Raw genomic sequence first — 12,656 nt, 5'->3', positions numbered from 1 at the left:
TTGGAAAAACAGTGGCAGTGTGCTCTCACCATGGAGTGGAGCATCTTACTGAGGCTGCGGGGAGTTAATGCTCAGCTTTACGACTGATTTAGGAGGAAAACATGTCTGCTGCTGAAGTGACAGGCATCAGATGTGATGCAAGTAGTTGGATCTCTTTTTTTTTAATCAGAACTCGGTGTCAGAAGTCTACAGAGACGACAACTGGAATGAGCAGCTCTTCTCTGATCTCAATGAAGATGGGAGACAGACTGAAGAAAAAAAAATTATATGTATATTATTTTCCTCTTAGGTTATAAAATTCTTCTTTTGAAAACAATTAACATTCTCTGGTAACTGTTCATTATGTGTTGCCCTGCGACAGACTGGTGACCTGTCCAGGGTGAACCCCGCCTCTCGCCCGGAACGTAGCTGGAGAGGAACCAGCAACCCTCCCGACCCCATTAGGGACAAGGGTGAACAGAAAATGGATGGATGGATGGATGTTCATTATGTGCTTCAAATAAGACACACACAGTTTGCAGGTAGTAGGTTGTAGTATTCTAGAATGTATAAATGATGGATTTGAGTGATCCAGGTAGCCGACCCGATAAAGAATTCTTATTGCTCTTTTTTGCAGCAATTAATTTGCAATTAGTGGTTGTAGTGAATTTGCATAGATAGGTTTTGTCTAAAAAAAAAAAAACGACAGTCCATCTGTGCCCAGTTCAGATCTGGCACATTGGCATTGGAGACCAGCTCCCATAATAAATTCTCCCTAATGTCCCATAATAAATCCTCCCAAATGTCCCATATTAAATCCTCCCAAAAGTCCCTGCAGTCACTCCACCCAAATGTCCTATATTAAATCCACCCAAATGTCCCTGCAGTCACTCCACCCAAATGTCCTATATTAAATCCACCCAAATGTCCCTGCAGTCACTCCACCCTAATGTCCTATATTAAATCCACCCAAATGTCCCATATTAAATTCTCCCAAATGTCCCTGCAGTCACTCCACCCAAATGTCCCATATTAAATCCACCCAAATGTTCCATATTAAATCCTCCCAAAAGTCCCATGATAAATCCTCTTGCTAAGGAAACATTTCAGACAAATGTTGGGATCTGTAGTTTATATGAATTGAAGTAGTTCAACACCTTAAGTTGTTTTGATTCAGCTTTCATTTTGTTAGTATTAAAAAATTAGGACAAAAATAAATTTTTGTCTTGAAAAATTAAGACAAAATTAATTTTGTCTTCTGGAGTGTGTATGTCGCTCCATCCTATCTCAGTGGGGACTTGTGTCGTTTTGCACCAGCCTGCAGTGGACCCCTGTTATTCTATACAAACCAAGTGGGAGCCTTTACTTTATAATGCAAATCACGGTCCCCTCTATGTCTGCTAAGAACATGGCAGCACCACTTTGAATAGTTAGACAGAGGAGCAACTTACCACATTAAGAGACAAAAATATTTAGTAAAACTATATATTTGTTGTTTATACTGCAGACCTTGTTATTAATTCATGTCATCATTAAATGGCATTCAATATATTATTCATAAGTAGGTGGGCATAATTTCACTTTTTGGGAAATATTTGTACTGTAAAGAATTAATTAAATATTCATTGTAGTACGCTAATACACTTTAGGTCAAAAAAATTTGTGTATGTGTATGTATTTTGTCGTAAGAAATTGAAAATAAAAATGAATTTTGACTGAGTTTAAAAAAAGAAAAACAATGCGATCTAAAAATGTTAGTAGCGAAAAAAATAAAAATAAAAACAACATAATGTAGCATCAAACATTTTTTCCCACTGAGAGAAAAAAAAACGCTTCTGATTTTTCCAGCTAAGCTGTCAGCAAGAAGAGCACAACAATATGTGAAAAGCATCAATATTGTCTTTGTTATCTTTAACGGGGATGCAAGGGACCTACACAATAGGAGTGACCTTCAGCCCAACAGACTAGAATGCCAAACCACTCTGATTCGTCTCTCGGTGACTGTCAGGTGTAGTGCACCAGAATTTATCAGAAGCTCGTGGCCTGCCGCTGCTGCGCGTGCCGCCTCACACGCTTGTGGATGCACAACACACGGAGTACACATCCAGGAGAACAAACTGAGCTTATTTCATGGCAGAGCAGAGGCCCATCTGTGTGGCGCAGCCGGCTGCTGCCGCCGCGGTGAGCAGCGGCAGGATGGATGGCGGTGTGAGGTCCTGTTACAGTGGAATTGTGCTCTGCTGAAGGAGGAATTGATTAAGTTCACTTGGATAGCTGCGTGGCTTCTCGCTGGAGCGGTGGGAGACATCTGATGGAGCCATGATAGGGATGAGCTGGCAATGAAGAGCATTCTGAACGGCGGGACAGATGGGTGCAGATTGAAAGACAGATATGATTTTATGTCTGTACTTTGGCACGTTGGTTTTTAATTAGCATTTAATAAGTCACCAAGCTGAGCAGACAGAAACGTTCACATCCTGTAGTTTTCCCAATTTAACTTAAAATAAATTCATTTTATTTCCTCATCAATCAAGATATTTTTTTAAAAAGAGACTGCTTTGTTGCGTTATAGATGAAAACGGTTCCAGCCCACAATCAACTTTAGCTTAATATAGTGCCTCACAAAGGGTTTTCACATTTTTCACGTTTTGAAAAACGTGAAAAATGTGCTTAAATGCTTAAATAAAAAGCAACTGAACTTCTTCTCTTGTTTCTTCTTTGCTCAAGAAAAACAGATGATGGTCTCACATTTAAAGCTCCCAGCATATAGTATGGCCTTGACTTGTGACCCAACAGCCTTTCACATTTGACACAACTGGCCAAATCGACACACACATTAGCATCGTTAAGGAACGTTTTTAGACCCAAACACTGATATCGTTTGGGTTGTTGTGAACCACTGCTTTCAATATTTTCTTTTTAAATTACTTTGTGGTACATCAAAATACTGGGTAAATGTTAAAAGAAAGTACAATAGCATATGTTTTTAAAAACTGTTTTATGGCAAAATTTTCACTTTGTAAGAATAACAAGTTTGTCAGTACAAGAAAATGGGAAACCACATGGATGTGTATTAGGGGCTTTATTATTTTTGATTCAGTTGTTAATATATTGTCTGTTTTTTGTTGTTTTTTTAATCAAACCACCATTAAAACACTTTTTAGATCCAGTTTTCCTTCCAATGTGAAGTAGATGACACGCTTTAAGCTCCTCCATGAATGGTTGTTTATTGCATGGCGGTGGCAGTGTAAGGCTTTTTGAGTGTTTGTGTAGGCTACTGGTAGACAAATTATAATAGATATAGATACTGGATGCAATAATTAAAATAAAAAGCTATCTGGACTTTTTAATTTAAAACCCTCATCAGCTTGATCTGAATGAAAGGCTTACGTCTCTACAAACCAAAAACTTAAAAAGCACTATTGGATAAACACAAGAGTGTCTTCAGAAGAGCTCTGCAAAAGTTGCAGCGTGACACAGCCAGATTCTGGCCACGAGACAGGAGAGCGTGTTTGGAGTGAGCTAAAACTGGCGATGCAATAACACTTCCCATCCATCCTGGAAGAAGTTTAATGTTTCTGCAACAAAAACGAAGAGACGTCCAAAAGAGACCTGAGCCAAGCTTGTGGGCTGGTTCTCAGTGAGATTTAAAGAGATTTTATTTATGTAGAAATGAACAAACCCAACAGACAGATGAATATGAAACATGAAAGGAGAATAACTTAATAGGATCTGAAATCTTTGTCTTACACATAAGTTTATTTTGTATAAAAACTCTACGATTGTGAAGAAGCTGACCTTTATTGATATGTCTTTAAGACAACAACGAAAAACAATGCAAATCACTTATTGGTTGTTTATAATTAAACCACAGAAAAACAACAGACCAGCTTTATATCTTTAAGCAGGAAGCCTCTTTCCCCATTGCCTTATTGTATAGAAAATCAGTACTCTATACAATTTTCCATACAGTAAGATCAACTCAAACAAGTTAAACTTTTTGCTCCAGTTTTCTTTCATCAAAAGAGAGTGAAAATTACACATGCTGTGATGTGGCTAAATGTCCCTTTGCAAATTGCAGAGAATCCAGCCCATTTTAATATTCCAATAGAATATTTGTCACTTCTTTGAGCAGATTTCTTGGCACAAACCAAACAGTTAAACTTAGTTCATAGTTAAGACAGGGGTTTTGAAGAGGCCATTCCAGAAGATAAGCATGCTAAGCTTATCTTAGCATGCTTCCTCCATTCAAAAGCTTTGAATGCAAGACAGTCTTTGAGATCATCAATAGCCAGACGAACCATAGAAAGAGGTAATTCTTCGAACACCAGAGGGAACCCTGACTTATCCCCAGCTGCAAACCCAAACCCATCCCCAGTTATCGACTGCCTGGTTTTCCCCAAAAAAAAAAACACATTATGTTAGAGAATTTTCGGTATTATCATTTTGTTATTACTTTAGTTAAAATTCAGTCTGTTTAAAGTGTTCTTTTGAATGTCTGTTTATCTTCTGACCTGGAGGACAGGAATGTCTGTTTATCTTCTGACCTGGAGGTCAGGAATGTCTGTTGTTCTTTGCTGATTGATTAGGTTACATGTTTTACGACCTCTGCCCCTTGGCTGTTTTTCTTTGACAATAAAACAGGAGCTCGGGTGGAAGGAGATCAGAACTCTCTCTGAACGGCTTGGAGAAGCTGTTTCGGAGACTTCTCCTTTTGCAAAAGCTTTGTCATAAAATTCATATATACGTTGTCTGTGGTTCTTTATTTAGGTTCAAGGAAAAGTACCTATCATTTTGGTGCCGAAACCCGGGATCTCTCCTCCCCCGCTGCCAGGCAGAGGAAGACGCGCTGAATCCGTGCACGGCCAGAGTCAACTGGACCTGGAAAGAAAGACCCAGGAAGCAAATTCTTCGCTGGGCCAGCGACGCATGTCCGACTTTGTCTGCCAACGGCGGAGAGACGAGATCCGACTGGACAACCAGACAACTACAGAAACGTAGGTGAATTTTAAAACAAAAGGACGGCGGAGTCCTGCGAGACACAGTCGCTTAAGTTCCGTAACAAAAGGATGTCGGAGTCCTGCTAGAAGCTTAAATTCCGTAATAGGTTTGAGTCCTTGTCAAATATCAGTTTGACTAAATGAAGGTTTGAGTCCTTGTCAAATATCAGTTTGACTAAATGAAGGTTTGAGTCCTTGTCAAATATCAGTTTGACTAAATGAAGGTTTGAGTCCTTGTCAAATACCAGCTTGACTAAATGAAGGTTTGAGTCCTTGTCAAATACCAGTTTGACTAAATGAAGGTTTGAGTCCTTGTCAAATATCAGTTTGACTAAATGAAGGTTTGAGTCCTTGTCAAATACCAGCTTGACTAAATGAAGGTTTGAGTCCTTGTCAAATACCAGCTTGACTAAATGAAGGTTTGAGTCCTTGTCAAATATCAGTTTGACTAAATGAAGGTTTGAGTCCTTGTCAAATATCGTTTTGACTAAAGAAGTTATAAAAAGGGTTAGAGTCCCAGTTGACTGAGTTTCAACTAAAGGCAAAAGGAACGGCTTTTAGAGCCGCCTTATTTACAGGACGCTCCTTAAGAGTAAGTCCTCACGTAAGATAGGAAGTTTGTAATACTGTTTTGTTATTGCTGTGTTGATATTGGTGTTTTTGTCTGCTGCTTTGTTGATGTGTGTGTATGAAGGAGTGAATGGTGCTTCTCTCTCTGGGAGTAAACCTCTCTGCCTTCGGAATTAGGATCCAAAGTGAAAAACCGCTTGGAAGCTAGGCTCCAAGTAGAAGCCTGTTTTCAGAAGGCACTGAGCTGATTTACAGCACTTTCTCTGAGGAAGCACAAAATACCAAAAATTTTCAAGCTAAAATTGCAAGTGATTTAAATAATGGGAAACACAAATTCTTGTAATTCCTCACTCGCTGAGGGCCTCAACGGAGATGAGAAATACATGCTGTCCAGATTTCATGGTAGCATTGTACACATAAAAAATGGAAAAAGAAATATAAAATAGATGGGAAGCTGAAAATTGAAATGGCAAACAATTGTGGGAATTCTGGAGAGTAGTGTAGCAAGAAAAAAGGGGATAAAAAAGGCTAAAAAGGAGGATGAGCTAAGGTGTGCTAAACTATGGTTAAAAGCAGCCATAGACCGTAAAGAACAAATTAAAAAGGAGTTCAAAGTTCACAGTGGGATCACTTATGATGGAGGACCAGAAAGCGTATATCAACAACAATTAAAAAACGCTTTAATGTCTAGTTTCCGCCCTGAAATTGAGGGCTGGATTAAAAAACAACATTGGAAAATTCCTGAAGCTTCAGTAAAATTTGATAAACAATTGGAGTAAAGAAAATGATGAGGACTGACTGAAAATTGGTGACTGATGAAATTTTGACTGACTACAAATCTGACCAATTGTTTTGTGTTTTGTGTCTCTGTTTGTGTTACAATTCATGTTGCTGTGAAAGATTGTGTGAAAGAGTTAGAACAAATTTTCATAAAAGGGCAAATTATAGTCATCTGTCAGGAATTAAACAAAAAGTTGGCGAAGATGTGGACAACTTTCGTCTACGATTTGAAAAGGAGTTATGACTTTCCTAAAGAGGGAAGTTTAAGTAAATGAATTTTGACAGGTGCAAAAACAACTTGATGAGAAATTAAATGAAACAATAAAAAAAAAGGAAAAAACATTTCTTCTCAGAGAACAATGTTTTATACTGCATAGATTACTGGGTAGCATAATTACAAAAGGTTAAAACACCAACATGGTGCTATGATCCTTTGGCTGTATGTCTGGAGGGGTCAGCGATCAGAGTATGGTACCGACCTGGACTTTATCCAGCCTCATATCTCACTTAAATTCCAAAATGAGAGGAGGGCTGCTCGCTGGCTTCACAGCTTCAGCATTAAGGATCAACAAACTTAAGTAATTCACTGGTCTCTGATAAGATGTTCACTCGACCTAAGTTAATTAAATTAACTTACAGTCTACATTTTAAAATCTAACATGGCAAAGAATATAAAGAGATTACAGGTTTAACATGTTTCATGTTTATATGTGTTCTAAATGATTTAGAATTATAAAATATAAATAATGTTGGGTAATAAGTGGCTAAAACTATAAAATCAAAAGAGAGAAAAGATATACATGAGATATTTAGAAATAAAAAAAAACACAAAAAGAAAGATAAACCCTCATTGACTCCTATTTGCATCTTTCTTTTTCCTCTGTCTGAGCCTCGCTGCGGTGCATCTGACCTCTGACCTCAACTCGAAGCTGTCCTGCAATGGATCAGATGAAGTCCCTCCCTCATCACCAGCTTCTGACACCGATCAAGAAGACAAAGAAGAGTTCCATCACATCCAGACACTAAAATGCAACTGAACTCTTACAATCTCCGCTGATCTACTCCCTGATATCAGCGTGGAGAAGGAAAAGATAATGTGCTTCAGAGACGAAGACAACAAACTGAACTATTTGATGCTTGTTTCATTTGTGAAATGTTTGGACATTGACAGAGGGACAGTCTGGACAACTCAAGATCCAACACCAGAAACTGCAGAGCGAGTTGAAGGGGGAGAGAGGATTGCACCCCAGCGACGCCAGAACCAAGAGGAGGAGGGAGAAATGGGACAGAAAGGAGACATCAAAAGATAAGTGTATCACACATACTATTGTTATACACTGTTATTGCAATGAAGACTTGCTTTCTTACTAACCCTTTTCACATATTATCTAGCCAGAAAAGAAAGTCTTAGAGGCTTTTATGTTCAATATTAGACAAATTATTTCAGTTTGTCCCAGTAAACTCTGAGTCCTGTACAGCAGGACCACTGCTAAGGATCCTCGTAGGGTCCACGAGCCATAGGTTGGGAAACCTAAAGGGAAAGCAGATACAAAAAGCGAGAAAAGAGACAATTTCTGAAGCACCTAAACCAGAAACTAAGAAGCAAATGATGTCTTTTCTTGGACTTTGTAATTACTGCAGAGCCTGGATTCCACACTATGCTGAAAAAACTCAGGCTTTTCAGGATTTGATTCATAGCACCCCAATGGCTATGACTGACAAAATAACTTGGAATCCAGAAGCTGAAAAAAAGATTTGTTGAATTAAAACAAGCACTAATGCAAGCAACAACTTTGATTCTTCCAAACTATAAAAAAACCTTTGTTCAAACTGTAGACTGCAAGAACGGATTTATGACCTCTGTGTTACTACAAAATCATGGTGATAAGCTGAAACCGTTAGCTTTCTACTCAAAAAGGTAAGATCCAGTAGCACAGTCTTTACCAGATTGTGTGCAAGCAGTCTGTGCGGCAGCGTTAGCAGTAAACATGTCGGCTGACATAGTTTTGTTTCACAAAATGGAGCTGTTAGTTCCACACGCTGTAGATGTTCTACTTTTGCAGAGCAAAATGAATTTGCTCTCACCAGCACGACACCTTTCTTACACGGCGACACTTTTGTCACAACCACACATTATAATAAAACGGTGTACGATTCTGAATCCAGCTACTTTGCTTCCATTACCATGTGATGGAACGCCACACAGCTGCCTAGAAGCTACAGAGCACTTGCAGCTTCCTAGGCCAGATCTACAGGACACCCCATTAGAAATAGGAGAAGTCTGGTTTGTTGATGGGTCATGTTCAAAGGACCCTATGGGTAAAAACCAGACAGGTTATTCTGTTGTTGCTTTGCCGAACGAAATAATAGAAGCAGAAAGAATTTCCAGCACTCACTCTGCACAAGCAGCAGAAGTGATTGCTTTGACAAGGGCATGCGAACTGGCTGAGGACAAGCACCTAACAGTGTATACAGATAGCCAGTATGTTTTTTCTACACTGTTTTATTTTGCTAAACAATGGGAGCGTAGAGGAATGACAACATCTACTGGGAGACCAATAACGCATGCATCTTTGCTTAAAGATCTTTTACAAGCAATACAACTCCCAACTAAACTAGCTGTATGTAAATGCGCAGCTCACACAACAGGAAAAGATGAAGTTTCAAGTGGGAACAGGCTAGCTGATAAAATTGCTAAAGAAGCTGCAGCAGGGAAGCATGGGAAAGGAGCTTTCTCAGCACAGACTGAAGGAGAACAACAAATGATAGACAAAGCAGTGCTAAAAGACATGCAGGATAACGCACCGAAAGCAGAAAAACAAATGTGGATAACTAAGGGTGCGAAAATTAATGATGATAAAATTTTTCAAGTCAATAACAAACCAGTCCTTCCTAAATCTTTATTAAAAGCAGCAGCAATTGTGACACACGGGCAATGCCATGTGTCAACAGGGGGGAATGGAAACTATAATACAACAGCATTTCACAACATATGGTTTAAAATTCAGCATTTCACAACATATGGTTTAAAATTCAAAAAAAAAAAAAAATTCCAGACAATGGGCCTTATGAATTGTTTGGTAATGATTGATGCATTTTCTAAATGGGTTGAAACAGTCTCAGCAAAGCATGTGGATGCTTTAACAGTAGCTAAGGCTATTTGTAAAACTATTATTCCAACACATGGCATCCCACAAACTGTTTATAGTGACAATGGACCACATTTTGTAAACCAAGTGATACAAAATATGGCTACTCATTTAGGAATGACATTAAAAAATCATTGTTCGTACCGACCACAAAGTGCCGGCCTCATTGAAAGAGCCAATGGAACTGTAAAAAGCAGATTACGAAAATGCATGGCAGATACTGGCCGGGCCTGGCCTGAATGCTTAGATTTGGTGAAGCTTTATATGAGGATCACCCCGACAGCTGATGGACTAACACCATTTGAAATAATTCATGGAAGACCATATAGATTACTGATGTTTTCTTCAGATTTACAGAAAGCAGATGAGGAGCAAACATTAGCAGATTATGATCAGGACTCTAAGACAGAAAGAGGTGTCAAATGCAAATTTACTGCCCTCTGACTCTGCTCTCCCACAGGAAACCCCTCCCATCAAGCCAGGAGACTGGGTTTATGTCAAAGTCATAAAAAGAAAGAACTGGGCCAGTCCACGGTGGGAGGGACCATTCCAAGTGCTGATCACTGATCACCACACCAATAGCTGTAAAGATTGCTGAAAGACCCAGCTGGATACATCTCAGTCACTGTAAGCTGCAGAGAGTGTTTGATCCCTAAAGTCGGAGTAGAGAGGAAGGAGAGCTTTTTAAAAGCTCCCGGGGTAAGCAGGGGGGCTACATTATAGTTGTAGTTCGTCTGGAACCCGGTGAAGAAACGCTAAGATTCTCACTCCTTTAGTTTGGGGGTTCTGACATCCCTGCACGCCGAGCAGCAATGGGGTCTTCACATGCCAGGTGGATCCTCTACTGTGTTGTGACTGCAGCATGTCAACTGTTTTGCAGAGGGAGTGGTCTCACTCTCAACAGGATAAGGAGAGAAGCAGACACATCCTCCCTCCAGTTTCATCCGCATGACTGTGGTGGAAACTGATGAATAGAACCGCTTATGAGGGACATGCTGTGAACTGATACGTGTGTGCGCAGCTGCCGGTTCCATACATAACTCAGGTATACGACCAGGTAACATTACTGACGACAAACAGATGTGTCTCTATGTTCTAAGCACCATACCACGGCGTATCTCACCCCTAAGAGGAGACAGACCACATGAGGAGGACTATTCAGTTGACCTCCGGATGGGAGAGGCTGTGCAAAGCCTATTTCAATCTTTAAATTGTTCACTCGCAGATGATGTACTTCCTTTTTCATCTTCTCAACAAACTGTATGGAAAATACCAGAGATCATTTCGTTGGCAGGAGCCAAACCAGGATCTCTAGGGAACTGTGTTTATAATAATGGACATGTTGTTCTAGGGACGGTGCCCTGGAACTTGTGTAACAGAGTTTACACCTACTGCGAACCGACACAGGATTTCATCACCTGCACATCCTGCAGGGGTCAAGAGACGACTCCACGCTGCAAAGTCTGGAAGGACAACCCAGACTGTGACAACCTGCTTCAGGAGAGGAGTTTCAACATCACGCATAAGACAAAGAGGAGACAGGAGACAACACTGTGTAGCGACATAGTGCCAGGAGATTATGGCTCCCGGATGTTGGCAGACTGGTACTTCATATGCGGAAATGAAGCGTACATGTTCCTGCCGAAAAATTGGGGAGGACTGTGTGCTGTGGTCCCTTTGATCAACCCGATTGCGTTCATCAGGAAAGCACAGAATGATCTATACACCCGCTCTAAACGAACAGTTATGTCAGAGGTCAAAAGATGGGGAGGCCTCACAACACATACTGGAGTTCCATGGGAATTCCGGATTTGGAGCGGGAGAAAAAAAAATTCATGCAAAGCCTTTTTCCGTGGGTTGGTCTAGGAGAGATTCGGGACCACGTTGAGATAAACAGGTACGGATTACTGCGACTAATCAACATCACATACCAACTGGCCAATGGCACTATGAAAGAAATGGCTGAACTGAGAAACATGGTTATGCAAAATCGTGTTGTCCTGGACTTCCTCACTGCCCCTCAGGGAGGGGTCTGTAAGATCATTGGCCCAACGTGCTGTACTTATGTGCCTGACGAAACAGGAACTGGAGGAACTATTTCTGACGCTCTATATGAGCTGGAAGATTTAAAACAGTCTTATGAGTCGACTGAAGATGACTTGTTCCAAGTTTCTGACGATTTTCTGAACAATGATGAATTTCTGTAATCAATAAACAGATGACTTCATTTGCTGCATGACTCCTACACCGAAACTGTGAAAACAAGTGGTGTTCTGGATGAAAGAAAAAACTGCATTTGATTTTTGCTGTTTCTTTTATTTTTCATTTATTACATTATATTCCATTTATTCATTGTATTTTCTGTTTAGGTTAGAAAAAAAAAAAAATCTTGCATTTATTGGTCTTTTTCTTCTTTTTCTTTTTTCTTTTCTATGCTTAGCTTTTGCATAAAGTTTATACACATAGTAAAATGATAAAAAGGGGGGAATGTTAGAGAATTTTCGGTATTATCATTTTGTTATTACTTTAGTTAAAATTCAGTCTGTTTAAAGTGTTCTTTTGAATGTCTGTTTATCTTCTGACCTGGAGGACAGGAATGTCTGTTTATCTTCTGACCTGGAGGTCAGGAATGTCTGTTGTTCTTTGCTGATTGATTAGGTTACATGTTTTACGACCTCTGCCCCTTGGCTGTTTTTCTTTGACAATAAAACAGGAGCTCGGGTGGAAGGAGATCAGAACTCTCTCTGAACGGCTTGGAGAAGCTGTTTCGGAGACTTCTCCTTTTGCAAAAGCTTTGTCATAAAATTCATATATACGTTGTCTGTGGTTCTTTATTTAGGTTCAAGGAAAAGTACCTATCACATTACTCCCAGAATCTGGGTTGCTAGCTATTGAAGGGATCAGGCTAAGTCAAATAAATTGAAATTGCTCTCCAAACTTGAGCTTTTAGCATGTAAAACTGTGACAGAGTGCCTTTAGAGTCATTATCGATTCAGAACCATTTATTTTGAAGGGGCTTAAACCTTGTGTCGGCCCATACATTGCAATCAGACATTGTTTCTAATTTCTATTAATACTCAGAGTGATGTGCAATGACCCATTTTCCCGACAGGCATCATTAAACTTGCATCTAATCTTAATAAATTGTTCAACTCCTAATAGAAATACGAGGACGGGG

General features: G+C 39.7%; 1 long non-coding RNA gene across 1 annotated transcript; it reads left to right on the top strand.

Moving 5' to 3' along the window:
• The first annotated feature begins 9,375 nt into the window (after nucleotides 1–9,375).
• Nucleotides 9,376–12,287, top strand: LOC122820112. Its single transcript, XR_006368730.1, has 2 exons — nucleotides 9,376–10,738; nucleotides 10,830–12,287. It is a non-coding gene; the product is annotated as an uncharacterized LOC122820112 (long non-coding RNA).
• Nucleotides 12,288–12,656: the final 369 nt, after the last annotated feature.

The sequence above is a fragment of the Gambusia affinis genome, linkage group LG18, assembly GCF_019740435.1.
Source record: "Gambusia affinis linkage group LG18, SWU_Gaff_1.0, whole genome shotgun sequence".
Lineage (NCBI taxonomy): Eukaryota > Metazoa > Chordata > Actinopteri > Cyprinodontiformes > Poeciliidae > Gambusia > Gambusia affinis.
This window is presented reverse-complemented; position numbering and strand designations above follow the sequence as displayed.